The sequence below is a fragment of the Cibotium barometz genome, chromosome 24, assembly GCF_041138505.1.
Source record: "Cibotium barometz isolate CiBa-2024 chromosome 24, ASM4113850v1, whole genome shotgun sequence".
Classification (NCBI taxonomy): Eukaryota; Viridiplantae; Streptophyta; class Polypodiopsida; order Cyatheales; family Cibotiaceae; genus Cibotium; species Cibotium barometz.
In genome coordinates, this window is record NC_141069.1 from 38,327,153 (window position 1) to 38,347,727 (window position 20,575).

The window sequence follows — 20,575 nt, forward strand, 5'->3', positions numbered from 1 at the left end:
GCATGTAGTTCTAAATGTGGCTATGCTCCCCATGTGTACTTATAGTGTAAGACACAAGAGAAGGAGAGACCATGGACTCCAAAGACAACCAAAACTACCATCAAGACATGCATGTGATTTGTGGCCTAGGAGGTGTTCTATTGTGCTCTCCACAAAAAGGATAACATGTTCAATCTGTTTGGGCTTCTATTGTGATTTTCCCAAATTAGACCTCAAGAATGGGTGTGTGTGTGTGTGTGTGTGTAAGAGGGAGAGAGAGAGAGAATGCTTATACTTAACCAATTGGCCAAAATTTACACGATGTAAGCTTCTATTGATTTTTTTATTTTTTTATGTACGTACGTAATTAGGAATAGTACTTTCTAATTTAAATGCTTATTCAGATAGAGGTTGTACTATCTTCTTTGCAAAGACAAGATTTGGGTTTTCTATTAGAAGGAGAAGTGGCATACATCACACGACCATACAATTTTTTATTAAGGTAGGTGTGGTCTGGTTAAGTAAGCATTATGGCATACATGTAGATGTCTCAAAGTCCATGCCTTGGCAACTGAACAATGATCCAACACATAAACTTGGGGGTTTGCTTTAGACCATACCTATACACACAGTGCTATGGACTTTATCATAGGACTTCCTCAAACAAAAAAGGGATGGGACAACTTCTATGTAGTTATGGATGGATTGACAAAGGTGGCACATTTCATCCCTACAAAAGGTTGAGTGCACGACATCTATGGTGGCAAAGCAATTTGTGGAGCATGTGTTCAAATTACATGGTATGCTAGAGCGAATTGTAATTAGTGACTCATGATGTGAAGTTCATGAGTTCATTTTGAAGAGCTCTATTTGAAACCATGGAAACCAAAGTGACTCCTAGTACCTCTTATCAGCTTGCTCGGGGGAGGGGGGGTCACTCATAAATATGTAAGCATAGCATGTGAGTTCAATAGAAGGGGTTTTAAAAACCCCTTTTTTACACATTTTTTACACATAGAGAAGGGTACCATTCAATGGGTGACCATTGGAGTTCAAAGAAGGGGATAATGTAGTTTTAAGAATCCCTAAATCAAGATATGGTTCTCCTAAGGGCAACACGAATACCAAATTAGCTCATCGCTATTATGATCCCTACGAAGTTTTCAGGAGAGTTGGTGAGGTTAGTTATCAACTATTACTTTCATCAACTAACAAGATAGATGATGTATTTGATGTGTCGCATTTGAAGGCTTATGGTAGATTGAAGACCTGTAAGTTTTTGATAAGCTACCTCCTATGGATGATGTAGGAAAGATTGAATATGTTCCAGAGAGCATAATGGGAAAAAGACAAAGAGTGCTTCATAATCATACTATGGTTGAGTACTTAGTCAAATGTCATGGACTACCTCTTGGCATCTTCATGGCAGCCTAGTTCTATGTTGGAGAAGTTTTAAGGGATTTTGGATACATATCATGAGTGATATTGGTGCCAAATAGAAGCTACTTATTGTTATGATAGTTTTTTGAGGCCCCATAAGTGGAAGATTTGAGTTCTCATGCATAAAATCTTTCATAGGAATTGCACATTGACAATGGGGATCATTTTTGGGAATGACTTGACTGCAAATTATGTAATTTTTTATGTATGGAAGGCACTATATTCTCATGGATAGATTTGGAGCCATGTACATCAAGGCCATTAAATGCTAAATGTGGTCTACATGGTTATCAAAGTTACATTCCATTTCATGAGCCGATTTTTTATGGTTTCCAAGACAAAACCAATGGGAAGGGATGGTTTCTTACATGGTTACTCATGTCATGTATATAATTGTATGTGTGCCAAAGGCCATGGTTAAGTGTAAACGGCCATTAATAAGTGTAGCGTGAAAAAAATCCAAGCACATAAGGCCATGGACGCATTTTATTCAAAAACTTTTGGAATATACAACCTTCTCTTGAAGCTTATTGCTCAAAGATCTATGGTGCTTTGTCTACCCTCGTGTGCATTCTATGTAATGAATGCTAGGATGTATGCTCTCAATCCCAATGGAGTACAACCCTTTCTTGCACTCAAGTTATCACGGTTTATCCCACTTCATGTCTTTATAGCATGTTTTAGAGGTGCTAATATAAATAGGACAAAGACAATGTGGTTATGTAGTAATATGTATGAGAATGATTTGGATAATGTTCTTGGAGTTGAATGGAAGTGAAAGAAGGTGTACATAAAGGTGATATCCTCAAGTGCTATCATGAAGTGCAATGCTTGCATTCACTGAGTAGTCATGACATCATGTTTCACAAGCATCCATCCATTTATTCACATCTATCTAATTCACATCACATCTCATCACATCTATTCACCTCATAAAAATAAATTCAATTTTTAATGAAAGCAACACTTTTGAAATTAAAATAAATCTTTTATGCATCTTTCTATGCATAAATCAATTTTAATGAGAATGACACTTTTGACATAAAAATGAATCTTTTATGCATCTTTCTATGCATAAATTCAATTTTAATGAGAATAACACTTTTGAAATAAAAATAAATCTTTTATGCATCTTTCTATGCATAAATTAATTTTAATGAGAATGACACTTTTGAAATAAAATAAATCTTTTATGCATAAATTCAATTTTAATGAAAGCAACACTTTTGAAATAAAAATAAATCTTTTATGCATCTTTCTATGCATAAATTCAATTTTAATGAGAATAACACTTTTGAAATAAAAATAAATCTTTTATGCATCTTTCTATGCATAAAAATTAAATCTAATGAAAATAACACTTTTATAGTAAAAAAATTTCTTTTAGAATGCAGAAACGGTGGGGATTACTCTTTTAGAATAACATAAAGATAAAATTTATTTCCACAAAATTTATATGGGTTTGGAGTATAGGTGATGGAAGAAGGCTAGAGGATGCTGATTGTTGGACGCTACCATCAAAATTTTCGGCGGAGAGTTTGATTCAATATGAAATCAGTAATCATTTGGGTTTTGGAGTCTCTAGGGTTCTTTGTGTCAATCTCAAATCGATGTTCAAGGATGTTCATGTTCTATAGAATTGGATTTTCTATACCGTTTAACGAGGAGTATAGATGAGACAAGATATGTATGAGCCAATTAGCTCCCTCTAAATAAAAAAGGAGATATGTAGGCAATTCCACGTTGTATGATCAACAATAAAATGTATAACTTTTATGACCCTCTAATTTTAGGTTTGTTTGTGATAAAATAACGCTTCTAACTACTTGTCAAGTTGTATCTTCAAGATTAGCTTCGTACCATGAAAATAATGTATACCAAGAACCTACACACAATTTGATTTATGTTCCCCTTGCTTGGGTGGAGGAGTTGAAAGGGATCTTGCTCGCATCATAAAGGCTCACATTGGAAGGGATATATATTCTTTCAAGGGAGATATGGGTTAGAAATATTCTTTTCTTCATATGAGAATCATGCAATAGAGTTAGTTGAGATGGCATTAGTAGTGGCACCATGTGTTGTCCCAAATGCAAAATAAATGGCCTTTTCTTTCTACAAGCGTTGCACAATGAGTCTATTACTATGGACTTCAAGCCAACCAAAACTAGCATGAAGACTTGCATGTGGTCTGTGGCCTAGGAGGTGTCACACGTGAAGGAGGAGGAGTACATATCCCAAAAATGTTTATACGTATATTACCTCAATCTGTAAAATCAATGTTCATTTGTTTGTGTGTCTATAGCTTGAAAAGCAGTGGAACACCTACCTATGCACCTACCTATGCAAGACGAATATGATTTTTTATTACAATGGGGTTTGGAAGCTCTCTTTAAAAGGGTGCAAGATGAAGGATGGATTGTTATTTTTCGAGACCATGTTTGGCAAGCATGGCAAGTACGTACATTCCTAAAACCATAACCTCTTTGTTTTTGCAAAATTTATTTTCACTTGTTTTGGTTTTATGTTTTAGAATCATGTTACTATAAAGAGAGAAGAGGGTGAAGCTGCAAGGGGCAATAATAATCGGAATACGTGAGATGAGGACCTCAATGCAACCCCTATCTCCATAGATTTTTATTATGCTTTATTTTGGATCTATGGACTTTTTGGACTCAACTAGCTTATGTAATTTTGTCAAGTATTGTAATATAATTATGACATTTTCCAAGTATTGTAATGCTCATGCAATGTATAATTTTTTTTTTGTATTTGTAATGTTTTATATTATATATGTTTGAAAAACGAATGTAGATGCCTCAAACAAAGCAGTGGTGGGCAGTGCACTGATGCAAGAGAAGCAAGAGGGGTACATGAAACCCATTCATTATGCTAGCAAGGCCACAAAGGTGGAAAGAAACTACAGCACAACAAAGCGGGAAGCTCTCTCTATGATTTATGCTGTGAGCAAGTTCTAACACTACCTCTTGGAAAAAAAATTTGTTTACCATGTGGACCATCAAGCCCTGATTTATCTAGTGAACAAAGCTTTTCCGGTAGGAAAGATGGCAAGGTGGGTGCTCCTACTACAAGAATTTGAGTTCACCATCCAGCACACACCCGAAAAAGAAAATGCAGTAGCAAATTTTCTGTCTAGACTAGATTCTAGAGAACCATCCCTAGATGGAGTGGATGATCAACTCTCCGATACCAACCTCTTCATAGAAGCAGTTTTGCAGGAGTGGAGGAGAATTGGTATTATGATATGATGCAGTTCCTAGAAGATGGAACATTACCGAAAGGGTACATTGATGACAGAAAGAAGAGGATTACCTTAAGGAGAAGAAATTTCACCATGATTTTCAGACAGCTACAGAATGGGAGAGATGTGGGGACACACTGCCTCCCATTCTATCCCCACTTTTGTGTTGCAGACTATAGCACGGCTATAGATGCATCTATAGCAGCCAGGTGCCCCTAGCCGTGTGCATATATAGTCGCATGGGAGAATTTTTTCTAACTGGTTTCTTTTATAAGCATGCGGTTCTGAATGTGGCTATGCTCCTCGTGTGTACTTATAGTGTAAGACGCAAGAGAAGGAGAGACCATGGACTCCAAGCCAACAAAACTAGCATTAAGACTTGCATGTGGTCTATGGCCTAGGAGGTGTTCTATTGGGCTCTCCACCCCAAAAGTAGGAATTGTTGCAAAGCAAATAAGCATTGGGTTTAGTAGGAGAAGTGGCATACATTACATGACCATACAATTGTTTTTTAAGGTTGGCGTGGGCATTATGGCATACATGCATATGTCTCAAAGTGCATGTCTTGTCAACTCAACAATGATCCAACACATAAACTTGGGGGTTTACTTTACACCTTACCTATTCGTGAGGGAAAGTGGACACACAATGCTATGGACTTTATAATAGGTCTTCCTCACACAAAGAAGGGATGGGACAACTTGTATGTAGTTATGGATGGATTGACAAAGGTGGCACATTTCATCCCTACAAAGGGTTAAGTGCATGACATCTATGGTGGAAAAGTTATTTTTGGAGTATGTGTTCAAATTACATGGTATGTTAGAGCAAATTGTTAGTGATCGTGATGTTAAGTTCATGAGTTCATTTTGGAGAACTCAATTTGAGACCATGGAAACCAGGTTAACTCCTAGTACCTCTTATCATCTCGAGACTAATGGTCAAACAGAAAGGTTGAATAAGTGGATGGAGACTTATTTGAGACACTATTGCACAAGACACAACATGCATGGGATGATTGGTTTCCTCTTGCTAAATTTTCTTACAGTAGTACTCATCACGTAACATGTCACCGTTTGAGGCATTGTATGGGTATAAGATTAATATACCAATGGTGTGAGAGGGTATTAATCCGAATGAAAAGGAAGAGGTGGAGAGGATGTAAGAAATACTTAAACGATGCAAGGCTAACATCAATAGGTCACAAGAAAGAATGAAGTACTATAAGGATGCTCGTAGTAGACCATTGTAGCCCCTATCTCCATAGATTCTCATTATGCTTTATTTTTTATATGGCCTTTTTGGACTCAATCAACTTATGTAATTTTGTCAAGTATTGTAATATAATTATGACATTTTCCAAGTATTGTAATGCTCATGTAGTGTATAAATTACATTTGTTTTTCTTTTGTGTTTGTAATGTTTTATATTATATATGCTTAAAAAACTGGGATATAATGGGAGAGATGTGGGGACACATCTCTCCCATTCTATCCCCACTTTTTTGTTGCAGACTGTAGCACAACTATAGAGGTGCCCCTAGTCGTGTGCATAGTTGTGCCTATAGTCGCATGGGAGTTTTTTTTCTAACTGGTTTCATTTATAACCGTGAGGTTCTGAATGTGGCTATGCTCCTTGTGTCTATTGATAGTGTAAGACACAAGAGAAGGAGAGACCATGAAGACTTAACCAAAACTAGCATGAAGACTTGCATGTGGTCTATGGCCTAGGAGGTGTTCTATTGGGCTCTCCACCAAAAGGATACAATGTTCAATGAGTTTAGGAGGGCTTCTATTGGGATTTTCCCAAATTAGACCTTCAGGATGGGTGGGTCGGTGGGTGTGTGTGTGTGTGTGTGAGAGAGAGAGAGAGAGAGAGAGAGAGAGAGAGAGAGAGAGAGAGAGAGAGAGAGAGAGAGAGAGAGAGAGAGAGAAGGATTTTCACAAATTAAACCTTCAAGATTGGTTTCCTCTTGCTAAATTTTCTTTCAATAGAACTCATCATGAAACATGTTACCGTTTGAGGCATTATATGGGTATAAGATTAGTATACCAATGGTGCGAGAGGGTATTAATCCAAATTCAAAGGAAGAGGTGGAGAGGATGCAAGAATTACTTCAACAATGCAAGGCTAACATGAATAGATCACAAGAAATAATGAATCACTATAAGGATGCGGGTAGTAGACCATTGGAGTTCAAAGAAGGGGATACATATCAATAGTTCTATGTTGGAGAAGTTTTAAGGGCTTTTGGATACATATCATGAGTGATATTGGTGCCAAATCGAGGCTACTTACTATTATGATAGTTTTTTGAGGCTGCATAAGTGGAAGATTCGAGTTCTCATGCATGAAATCTTTCATAGGAATTATACATTGACATTGGGGATCAATTTTGGGAATGACTTGAGTGCAAATTATGCAATTTTTTGTGTATGGAAGGCACTATGTTCTCATGGATAGATTTGGAGCCATGTACATCAAGGCCAGTAAATGCTAACTGTGGTATACATGGTTATCAAAGTTACATTCCATTTCATCAGCTGATTTTTTATGGTTTCGAGGACAAAGCCAATGGGAATTGATGGTTTCTTACATGGTTACTCATGTCATATATATATATTTGTATGTGTGCCAAAGGCCATGGTCAAGTGTAAATGGCCATTAATAAGTGTAGCGTGAAAAAAGCCCAAGCATATAAGGCCATGGACGCATTTTATTCAAAAACTTTTGGAATATACAACCTTCTCTTAAAGCTAATTCCTCAAAGATCTATGGTGGTTTGTCTATCCTCATGTGCATTCTATGTAATGAATGCTAGGATGTATGCTCTCAATCCCAATGGAGTACAACCCTTTCTTGCACTCAAATTATCATGGTTTATCCCACTTCATGTCTTTATAGAGGTGCTAATATAAATAGGCCAAAGACAATGTGGTTGTGCAGTAATATGTATGATAATGATTTGGATAATGTTCTTGGAGTAGAGTGGAAGTGAAAGAAGGTGTACATAAAGGTGATATCCTCAAGTGCTATCATGAAGTGCAATGCTTGCATTCATTGAGTGGTAATGTGATACCATGTTTCTCAACAAACCCTATGTATGGGTTTGGAGTATAGGTGATGGAAGAAGGCTAGATGCTGATTAATATGGGTATAAGATTAATACACCAATGGTGCAAGAGGGTATTAATCCAAATGCAAAGGAAGAGGTGGAGAGGATGCAAGAAATACTTCAACAATGCAAGGCTAACATTAATAGGTCACAAGAAAGAATGAAGCACTATAAGGATGCTCATAGTAGACAATTGGAGTTCAAAGAAGGGGATACATAGTAATAGTTCTATGTTGGAGAAGTTTTAAGGGCTTTTGGATACATATCATGAGTGATATTGGTGTCAAATCGAAGCTACTTACTGTTATGATAGTTTTTTGAGGCCGCATAAGTGGAAGATTCGAGTTCTCATGCATGAAATCTTTCATAGGAATTATACATTGACATTGGGGATCATTTTTGGGAATGACTTGAGTGCAAATTATGCAATTTTTTGTGTATGGAAGGCACTATGTTCTCATGGACAGATTTGGAGCCAAGTACATCAAGGCCATTAAACGCTAAATGTGGTCTTCATGGTTATCAAAGTTACATTCCATTTCATGAGCCGATTTTTTATGGTTTCGAGGACAAAACCAATGGGAATTGAAGGTTTCTTATGTGGTTACTCATGTCATGTATACATGGTCAAGTGTAAATGGCCATTAATAACTGTAGCGTGAAAAAAACCCAAGCATATAAGGCCATGGATGGATTTTATTTGAAAACTTTTGGAATATACAACCTTCTCTTGAAGCTAATTGCTCAAAGATCAATGTCCACCCTCGTGTGCATTCTATGTAATGAATGCTAGGATGTATGCTCTCAATACCAATGGAGTACAACCACTTCTTGCACTCAAGTTATCATGGTTTATCCCACTTCATGTCTTTATAGCATGTTTTAGAGGTGCCAATATAAATAGGACAAAGACAATGTGGTTATGCAGTAATATGTATGAGAATGATTTGGATAATGTTCTTGGAGTAGAGTGGAAGTGAAAGAAGGTGTACATAAAGGTGATATCCTCAAGTGCTATCATGAAGTGCAATGCTTGCATGAGTGGTAACGTGATACCATGTTTCTCAACAAACCCTATGTATGGGTTTGGAGTATAGGTGATGGAAGAAGGCCAGATGCTGATTGTTGGAAGGTACCATCAAACTTTTTGGAGAGTTTGATTCAATATGAAATTAGTAATCAATTGGGTTTGGAGTCGCTAGTAGGGTTCTTTCTGTCAATCTCAAATCGATGTTCAAGGATGTTCGTGAGTCTATAGAAATGTTTTTTCTATACCGTTTAACAAGGAGTATAGATGAGACAAGATATGTATGAGCCAATTAGCTCCCTCTAAATAAAAAAGGAGATATGTAGGCTGTTCCACGTTGTATGACCAACAATAAAATGTACAACTTTCATGACCCTCTAATTTCAGGTTTGTTTGTGATAAAATAATGCTTCGAACTCCTTATCAAGTTGTATCTTCACTCAAGATTAGCTTCGTACCATGAAAATAATGTATACCAAAAACCTACATAGAGTTTGATTTATGTTCCCCTTGCTTGGGTGGAGGAATTAAAGGGAGCTTGCTCGCATTCACATTGGGGAGGGATATATTTTTTCAAGGGAGATATGGGTTCGAAGGTTTCTCTCGATATTCTTTTCTTCATATGAGAATCATTCAATAGAGTTAGTTGAGAGGGGGCTCTATGTGCATATTAGTTGTGTTGTCCCAAATGCCAAATAAATGCCTTTTTCTTGCCACAAGCATTTCACAATGAGTCTATTACAATGGACTCCAAGCCAACCAAAACTAGCATGTGGTATGTGGCCTAGGGGAGAGAGAGAGAGAGGGGGGGGGGGGGGGGGTACGCTATCCAACACAAAGTGGCCAAACTTTGCCCGGTTTAAGCTTCTATTGAATTTTTAATTTTTATTTTTGGTGTTTGGTCATGCACGTTCCTAATTATAAAAGGAGCTTTTTCTTAATTCAAATGCTTATTCAAATAATAGAGTCTTCGTTGGCAAAGCAGATAAGATAAGATGTGGGTTTACTATTAGTAGCTGGAGAAGCAGCGGCATACATCAGATGACCACCATGCAATTGTTTATTAAGGTTGGCATGGGCTGCTGCTTAAGTGGGAATTAGCACGGACTAGAGGGAGCCCAGAATTGAGCCGAGAGCGGTAATGATGCCTTGAGCGACGGTGCCCAGGAGGACATTCACAGTGTTGAGCAAACCACCGGACGTGGGTCGGATGACGACGGCTGCATTCTGGGCGAGCGTGATGGGGCCGAAGCTGCCGCCAGTGAGCGGGTTGCGCAGGGTGATGTTTGCAGAGGTGAAGGAGGGTGGCAGCTCCAACGAGGCCTGTGCACCCACCAGCAGTCCACTGTTAGTGAGGTTAGCAGCAGCCTGCTCTATCGCCTCTATAAGGATCGGCACAGCAGACTCATTGATGATAGTGTTGCTTGCAAGGGTCGCCCCCGACAGAAGAGAGAGCGCAGCAACAAGAAGCTGCAGCAAGAAGAAGACTACTGGCTTTCCTGCTGCAACACTAGGCTCCATATTATTATTGCAGAGCTGAGAAGATTCAAGCTGAGAACAAGATGATGCATTACCAACTTATGTAAGCGCCTTCGCTGCTCTCGTCTCCACGTTAATGTCTCGTGGAGAGATCGCGTTTATCTCGAAGGCGTAAATGAGCAGTGAATGGAAAGTGAGAGAAAAAAAAGGGGCTTTGGAACTGTCCAACGTCCATCTCAAACAACTACTTTCTATGTGGAATGATGCTAACTCACATTTTGAGAATTCCAGAAGCCCACTCACCTATATGATATGGTAAGGCACCCATTGCATGTGTGCTGACCACCTCATATATTTTGATGACCATATACTTAAGTAAACGGGGCCCTCTAGCACCTTTACAAGGACCATATTCTCTCTCCCAGAGTTGTTGGATCCCACCACAATCAATAAATGTAGGGGCCAGAGATGTTTGAAGTTCGGCTCGTCTCGAGTGTGGACCTTTTGACATTAAGAAAATTTGTCATATAAAGCAATGCATTTATGAAAGGATCTCAATAATGTCTACATACATACTGTATGCCATGAAAGCATAAAAAGCAAAAAAAACTTTTATTCACATCACATTTACTTTACCTTTATGTCTTCCTCTATTATCCTTCGTTATAAGTACAATAAGGTAGAATGTGGGACCCTTCTTTGATGAGAGTGTAATATGACTCTAAAAGAACAAAGATAGTAGACTATCATAGAAGTCAAAACAAGATCGTGTTGTAACGTCAAATTCTAGCATTTGAAATCGGTTACACAAGCATAAGTGCCATCTCACGAATGTTTCTTGCATCTTTCTTCTCTTTGAAATAATTCACCCATGAAGGAATTAGCGATTAGGTAAATGGGCAAGTTTAATTATTGCTACGTTGTAAAAGGGATACATTTCAACTAGTATGCTTTTAATTTAATGAAACGAATTATTCCTAAATTTGTAGGATAATCCGATATATCCTCATTAGAAAAGGTGTAAGCTCATGAGATTACATATTTGGTGAGGTTTCTGACCACATTTTGAACGTAATATAGTCATTTTGTGGGATGCATAACTTTAGTGAGAATATTTTGTCACATCATTGGTACATTTATTTATATATTTTAGAATTTTTATTTGGAATTTAAAACCAAACTACCTATTTTTCAAATTCTAATGTATTTTATTCTTTTCTTGAATGCCTCTAAATGTTATAACTTACCAATTTATTAATGATGCTTTCACTTGTAAACTTGTATATTCTAAATATTATGGTTGTTTCGCAAAAGATGATTTTATTCCCATCAAATCTTAAGTATAAGTATATTCAATGGAAATCCCAAATGTAGGACTATCCAGAGATCAAATGAATCGTGAAATTAAGACTTTGTATTCTGTGTTTTGTGTTAGACACTACAAGGGAATGGTTTGTACCGATGGTCGGCTACCAAAGACTATTATGGGTGCCGGTATAAGCAGTGGTAAATCAAAGGAAAAATGTCATTTTATGGGTGCCAATATATGTGCCGGTATGTGTGCCGATATAAGAGCGAGTTTGTGCATTGGTAATGAAAACAAAAAAATCAAATTTGTCTACTAGACTTCAAGAAAAATTCACTGGACATATTTACAAATTCAAAGTTCACTACTTATATATTTATAATCAAAGTTACAATCATAGATCATCATTTATCCTATTATCCTCGGCTAGGTCCATAGCCCCAAAAAGGTCAATTTCAAGAAATGTTTCTGGATCCTCTTCAATGTCACCAAAACCAATTAGAAAAAAAATCTCTCATGCGACTATAGGCACAACTATGCACACGACTAGGGGCATGTGGCTATAGATGCATCTATAGCTGTGCTACAGTCTGCAACAAAAAAGTGGGGATAGAATGGGAGTGTCCCCACATCTCTCCCATTATATCCCTGTTTTTTAAACATATATAATATAACACATTATAAACACAAAAGAAAAACAAATGTAATTTATACACTACATAAGCATTGCAATACTTGGAAAATGTCATAATTATATTACAATACTTGACAAAATTACATAAGTTGATTGAGTCCAAAAAGGCCATATAAAAAATAAAGCATAATGAGAATCTATGGAGATAGGGGCTGCATTGGTCTTCTACGAGCATCCTTATAGTGCTTCATTCTTTCTTGTGACCTATTGATGTTAGCCTTGCATTGTTGATCTTATACCCATACAATGCCTCAAACGGTGACATGTTACGTGATGAGTACTATTGTAAGAAAAATTAGCAAGAGGAAACCAATCATCCCATGCATGTTGTGTCTCGTGGCAATACTAGTGTCTCAAAATAAGTCTCCATCCACTTATTCAACCTTTCTGTTTGACCATTGGTCTCGAGATGATAAGAGGTACTAGGAGTCAACCTGGTTTCCATGGTCTCAAATCGAGCTCTCCAAAATGAACTCATGAACTTGGCATCACAATCACTAACAATTTGCTCTAGCATACCATGTAATTTGAACACATACTCCACAAATTGCTTTTTCACCATAGATGCCATGCACTTAACCCTTTGTAGGGATGAAATGTGCCACCTTTGTCTATCCATCCATCCATAACTACATACAAGTTGTCCCATCCCTTCTTTGTGGTGTGGGGAAGACCTATGATAAAGTCCATAGCACTGTGTGTCCACTTTCCCTCAGGAATAGGTAAGGTCTAAAGTAAACCCCCAAGTTTATGTGTTGGATCATTGTTGAGTTGACAAGATATGCACTTTGAGACATATGCATGTATGCCATACTGCCCACTTAACTAGCCCACGCCAACCTTAAAAAACAATTGTATGGTCATCTGATGTATGCCACTTCTCCTACTAAACCCAATGCTTATTTGCTTTGCAAGTAACAATGATGGTACAACCTCTATTGAACATGCATTTGAATTAGAAAAAGTAGTACTACTCCTAATTATGTACATACATGAAAAAACACAAAAAAAATAAATAGAAGATTAAACCATGCAAATCTCGACCAATTGGTTAAGTATAAGCATTCTCTCTCTCTCTCTCTCTCTCACACACACACACACACACACACACAAACACACACACACACACACACACACACACACACACACACACACACACACACACACAAACCCACCTATCCTTAAGGCCTAATTTGGGAAAATCCAATTAGAATCCCTCCCAAAAAGATTGAACAATTTATCCTTTTGGTGGTGGAGAGCCCAATAGAACACCTCCTAGGCCATAGACCACATGCAAGTCTTAATGCTAGTTTTGGTTGGCTTGGAGTCCATGCTCTCTCCTTCTCTTGGGTCTTACACTATAAGTACACATGAGGAGCATAGCCACATTCAAAACCGCATGCTTATAAAAGAAACCAGTTATAAAAAAATCTCCCATGCGACTATAGGCGCGGCTATGCTCACGGCTAGGGGCACGTGGCTATAGATGCATCTATAGCCGTGCTATAGTCTGCAACACAAAAGTGGGGATAGAATGGGAGGTATGTGTCCCCACATCTCTCCCATTCTATCCTTGTTTTTCAAACATATATAATATAAAACATTACAAATACAAAAACAAATTGTAATTTATGAATTGCATGAGCATTACAATACTTGGAAAATGTCATAAGTATATTACAATACTTGACAAAATTACATAAGCTGATTGAGTCCAAAAATTCCATATATACAAAATAAAGCATAATGAAAATCTATGGAGATAGGGGTTGCATTGAGGTCCTTTTCTCACGTATTCTAATTATTATTGCCCCTTGTAGCTTCACCCTCTTCTCTCTTTATAGTAACATGATTCTATAACATAACAAAACCAACACAAGTGAAAATAAATTTTGAAAAAACAAAGAGGTTATGGTTTTAGGAATGTACGTACTTGCCATGCTTGCCAAACATGGTCTCAAAAAATAACAATCCATCCTTCATCTGGCACCCTTTTAAAGAAAGCTTCCAAACCCCATTGTAATGAAAAATCATATTCGTCTTGCATAGGTAGGTGTTCCATTGCTTCAAACTATAGACATAAAAACAAATAAACATTGATTTTATAGATCGAGGTAATATACTTACAAACATTTTTGGGATATGTACTCCTCCTCCTTCACATGTGACACCTTCTAGGCCACAGACCACATGCAAGTCTTCATGCTAGTTTTGGTTGGCTTGGAGTCCATGGTAATAGACTCATTATGGAATGCTTGTGGCAAGAAAAAGCCATTTATTTTGCATTTGGGACAACACATGGTGCCACTACTAATGCACATAGAGTTTTTGGTTGGCTTTGAGTCCATGGTAATAGACTCATTGTGGAACGCTTGTCGCAAGAAAAAGCCATTTATTTTGCATTTGGGACAACACATGGTGCCACTACTAATGCACATAGAGCCCCATCTCAACTAACTCTATTGCATGATTCTCATATGAATAAAAGAATATTTCTAACCCATATCTCCCTTGAAAAAATATATATCCCTCTCCAATGTGAGCCTTTATGATGCGAACGAGATCCCTTTAATTCCTCCACCCAAGCAAGGGGAACATAAATCAAATTGTGTGTAGGTTTTTGGTATACATTATTTTCATGGTACAAAGCTAATCTTGCAGATACAACTTGACAAGGAGTTAGAAGAATTATTTTATCACAAACAAACCTAAATTAGAGGGTCATGAAAGTTATACATTTTATTGTTGATCATATAACATGGAATAGCCTACATATCTCCTTTTTTATTTAGAGGGAGCTAATTGGCTCATACATAGCTTGTCTCATCTATACTCCTCCTTAAACCATATAGACCACATTTAGCATTTAATGGCCTTGATGTACATGGCTCCGAATCTGTCCATGAGAATATAATGCCTTCCATACACAAAAAATTGCATAATTTGCACTCAAGTCATTCCCAAAAATGATCCCCAATGTCAATGTGCAATTCCTATGAAAGATTTCATGCATGAGAACTCAAATCGTCCACTTATGGGACATCAAAAAACTATCATAATAGTAAGTAGCTTCCATTTGGCACCAATATCACTCATGATATGTATCCAAAAGCCCTTAACATAGAACTAGGTTTCCATGAAGATGCCAAGAGGTAGTCCATGACATTTGACTAAGTACTCAACCATAGTATGATTAAGAAGCACTCTTTCTGTTTTTCTCATTATGCTCTTTGGAACATATTCAATCTTTCCTACGTCATCCGTAGGAGGTAGCTTATCAAAAACTTGTAGGTCTCCCATCTAGCATAAGCCTTCAAATGCGACACATCAAATACATCATCTATCTTGTTAGTTGATGAAAGTAATAGTTGATAACTAACCTCACCAACTCTCCTCAAAACTTCGTAGGGATCATAATAGCGATGAGCTAATTTGGTATTGGTGTTGCCCTTAGGAGAACCATATCTTGATTTAGGGATTCTTAAAACTTCATTATCCCCTTCTTTGAACTCCAATGGTCTACTACGAGCATCCTTATAGTGCATCATTATTTCTTGTGACCTATTGATGTTAGCCTTGCATTGTTGAAGTATTTCTTGCATCCTCTCCATCTCTTCCTTTGCATTTGGATTAATACCCTCTCATAACATTGGTATATTAATCTTATAGTGCATCATTATTTCTTGTGACCTACTGATGTTAGCCTTGCATTGTTGAAGTATTTCTTGCATCCTCTCCTCTTCCTTTGCATTTGGATTAATACCCTCTCATAACATTGGTATATTAATCTTATACCCATATAATGCCTCAAACGGTGACATGTTACATGATTGAGTACTATTGTAATAAAATTTAGCAAGAGGAAACCAATCATCCCATGCATGTTGTGTCTCATGGTGGCAACAGTGTCTCAGATAAGTCTCCATCCACTTATTTAACCTTTCTGTTTGACCATTAGTCTCGAGATGACTCGGAGGCTCACTATATGTAAACACTCTATATCACGTGCCTTAAGGGCCTATTTAAAAAAACCCCTTATTTGTGAGTTTATTATTAATAAATCACACCCTTTTCCTATTCAATTTGTGAATAACCCCATTGAATGGTACCCTTCTATGTGTAAAAAATGTGTAAAAAAGGGGGTTTTTAAAACCCCTTCTGTTGAGCTCACATGCTATCCTTACATATTTATGAGTGACCCCGCCCCACCCCCCCGCCCCTGAGCGAGATGATAAGAGGTACTAGGACTCAACCTAGTTTCCATGGTTTCAAATAGAACTCTCCAAAATGAACTCATGAACTTGACATCACGATCACTAACAATTTGCTCTAGCATACCATGTAATTTGAACACATACTCCACAAATTTCTTTGCTACCATAGATGCCGTGCACTTACCCCTTTGAAGGGATGAAATGTGCCACTTTTGTCAATCCATCCATAACTACATAGAAGTTGTCCCATCCATTTTTTATTCGAGGAAGTCCTATGATAAAGTCCATAGCACTGTATGTCCTTTTTTCCTCAAGAATAGGTATGGTCTAAAGTAAAACCCCAAGTTTATGTGTTGGATCATTGTTGAGTTGCCAAGGCATGGACTTTGAGACATATGCATGTATGCCATTATGCTCACTCAACCAGACCATGCCAACCTTAATAAAAAATTTCATGGTCATGTGATGTATGCCACTTCTCCTACTAATAGAAAACCCAAATCTTGTCTTCTTTGCAAGGAACACAGTACAACCTCTATTTGAATAAGCATTTGAATTAGAAAAAGTAGTACTACTCCTAATTAAGTACGTACATAAATTTTTTTTTAAAAATCAATAGAAGCTTACATCCTGTAAATTTTGGCCAGCTGGTTAAGTATAAACTCTCTCTCTCTCTCTCTCTCTCTCTCTCTCACACACACACACACACACACACACACACACACACACACACACACACACACACACACACACACCCATTCTTAAGGTCTAATTTGGGAAAATCCCAATAGAAGCACAAACAGCTTGAACATTTTATCCTTTTTGTGGAGAGCGCAATAGAACACCTCCTAGGCCACAAATCACATGCAGGTCTTGATGGTAGTTTTGGTTGTCTTGGAGTCCATGGTCTCTCCTTCTCTTGGGTCTTACACTATAAGTACACATGGGGAGAATAGCCCTATTCAGAACTGCACGCATATAAAAGAAACCAGTTAGAAAACAAATCTCCCATGTGACTATAGGTGTGACTATGCACACGGCTCGGGGGCACGTGGCTATAGCTATGCCTATAGCCGTGCTGTAATTTGCACAAAAAAGTGCGGATAGAATGGGAGAGATGTGTCCCCACATCTCTCCCATTCTATCCTCGTTTTTAAAACATATATAATATAAAACATTACAAATTTAAAAAAAGAACAAATGTAATTTATGCACTTCATGAGCATTAAAATACTTGGCAAATGTCATAAATATATTACAATAATTGACAAAATTACATAAGTCGATTGAGTCCAAAAAGGCCATATACAAAATAAAGCATAATGAAAATCTATGGATAGAGGCCTCTTATACATAATAGCTCTATGCATAGAGGCCTCTTTAGGCATACAGCCCTCTATGTATAGATGCCTATTTATACATACAACCATTTATGTATACAAAACCCTAGATTCTCCAAAACCAATTTGATTTATTGATTGGATATTGAATCAAACTCTCCTCTAAATTTGATGGAAGCTTCCAACAATCAACATCCTCTAGCCTTCTTCCATCACCTATACTTCAAAACCATATTTAGGGTTTGTTGAGAAACATGGTTTGACATTACCACTGAGTCAATGCAAGCATTGCACTTGAGGATATCACCTTCATGTACACCTACTTTCACTTCCATTCTACTCCAAGAACATTATCCAAATAATTATCATACATATTACTACATAGCCACATTGTCTTTGTTTTGTTTATATTGGCACATGCTATAAAGACATGAAGTGGAAAAAACCATAATAACTTGAGTGCAAGAAAGGGTTGCACACAATTGGGATGGAGTGCATACATCCTAGTATTCATTACATAGAATCCACACAAATGTAGACAAACCACCATAGATCTTTGAGCACTTAGCTTCAAGAGACAATTGTATATCCAAAAGTTTTTAAATAAAATATGTCCATGGGCTTATATACGTGGGCCCTTTTCACTCTACACTTATTAGTGGCTTTTTACACTTGACCATGGCCTTTGGCCCATACACTTATATACATGACATGAGTAACCATGTTACAAACCATCCCTTCCCATTGGTTTCATACTCAAAACCATAAAACTTTGGCTCATGAAATGGAATGTAACTCCAATAACCATGTAGACCACATTTAGCATTTAATGGCCTTGATGCACATGGCTTCAGATCTTTCCGCCGTGAGAACATAGTGCCTTCCATACACTAAAAATTGCATAATATGCACTCAAGTCATTCCCAAGAATGATCCCCAATGTCAATGTGTAATTCCTATGAAATAATTCTTGCATGAGAACTCAAATCTTTGACTTGTGGGGGCTCAAAAAACTATCGTAATAGTAAATAGCTTCCATTTGGTACTCATGATGCACTCATGATATGTATCCGAAATCCCTTAAATCTTCTCTAATAGAGAATCATGTTTCCATAAAGATCCCTCAAGTGGCAGTCCATGGCATTTGACTAAGTACTCAACCATAATATGATACGAAGCAATCTTTCTCTTTTGCCCATTATGCTCTCTGCCGCATATTCAATCTTTTCTGGTTCATGCATAGGAGGTAGCTCATCAAAAACTTGCACCTCCCATCCAATATAAGCCTTCAAATGGGACACATGAAATACATCAACTCTCCTTAAAACTTCGTAGGGACTATAGTAGTTGATGGAAGCAATAGTTGATAAGTAACCTCACCAACGCTCCTCAAAACTTTGTAGGGACTATAATTACGAATGAGCTAATTTGGTACTTGTGTTTTCCTTGAGAGAACCATATCTTGATTTAGGGATTCGTAAAAACACATAATCCCCTTCTTTGAACTCCAATGGTCTTATATGAGCATCGTTATAGTTCTTCATCCTTTCTTGTGACTTCTTGATGGTAGCCTTGCATTCTTGAAGTATTTCTTGCACCCTCTCCACCTCTTCCCTTGCATTTGGATTAATATCATCTTGCACCATTGTTATATTATTCTTATACCCCCCGTACAATGCCTCAAATGGTGACATGATACATGATGAGTAATATTGTAAGAAAATTTAGCAAGAGGCAACCAATCATCCCATGCATGTTGTGTCTCATGGTGGGCAATAGTGTCTCAAATAAGTCTCCACCCACTTATTCAACCTTTCTACTTGACCTTTTGTCACAAAATGATAAGAGGTACTAGGAGTCAACCTGGTTTCCATGGTCTCAAATAGAGTTATCCAAAATGAACGCATGAACTTGACATCACAGTCACTAACAATTTGCTCTGACATACCATGTAATTTGAACACATACTCCACAAATTGCTTTACCACCATAGTTGCCGTGTACATAACCCTTTGTAGGGATGAAACGTGCCACCTTTGTCAATCTATCCACCACAACCTCATTCAAGTTATCCCATCCCTTCTTTTTGTGTGAGGAAGTCCCATTATAAAGTCCATAGCCATTTGTGTCCACTTTCCCTCGGGAGTAGGTAAGGGCTGAAGAAAACCCCCGAGCTTATGTGTTGGATCGTTGTTGAGTTGACAAGACATGCACTTTGAGACATATGCATGTATGTCCTTCCACATCCCTTTCTAATTAAACACTCTTCCATATCTTGTCATGATAGGTCTTAAAAAGACCCAAATTCCCTGCATAAGGAGATGAATGCATTTCTTTCATCACTTTTTACTTGTATTATGACACGGACACATCATAGAATCTTTTCCTATGGTAAAATACTAAAACACGTCGAGGGCATAACAACGTTTCCTAGTGTCATTTCACTAGTGTTTATTTTGTTGAGATGTGCAAGACATGCATTACAAGAGATAATTTGAGGTTCGGGAGGTTTGTCGAAGACTGTTTGTGCATCATCCGTGCGTGGGAAATTTCCACATGTACTAAGTAGTCTGGCTGCTATACCCGTAAGTTGATCACACTGCAATTCGCTATTGTGTGCATAAGGCCCGTATGAGGCCATGGCGGAGTCTGGAGCTTGCTGTGGAACCATGCCAACTTTTGGATTTCTCCCGCCAACCCAACTTCCGGGCTTCCATGTTCC